The following is a 292-nucleotide window of genomic DNA, read 5'->3' as shown; positions in this document are numbered from 1 at the left end:
CCTTGGTGTTATAACACCACACTCTAACCAACCAAGCTAGCTGGCCAGCCAAGAATACTTCTAAATGAGGAGTACATTTCTGAAAGTCCTTCAGATGTGATTTTTGGTCTCTAGTCAAGAGAATAATGGAGTCACAGAAGTGTTATTTAAAAACTGCATTTAATTAATACAAATGTCACACACTTCCACCACCCCACGAACGGCCACCTCATCTTAATGAAGGAAACGGAGACTACTATGACTCAAATCTTCATTCTGTGATGTGTGTGTCTAGACAAGTTTAGGCAAACAG

Source organism: Galeopterus variegatus, unplaced genomic scaffold (genome assembly GCF_000696425.1).
Source record: "Galeopterus variegatus unplaced genomic scaffold, G_variegatus-3.0.2 Scaffold1969, whole genome shotgun sequence".
NCBI lineage: Eukaryota > Metazoa > Chordata > Mammalia > Dermoptera > Cynocephalidae > Galeopterus > Galeopterus variegatus.
The sequence above is the reverse complement of the archived record's forward strand: the minus strand, read 5'-3'. Positions refer to the sequence as shown.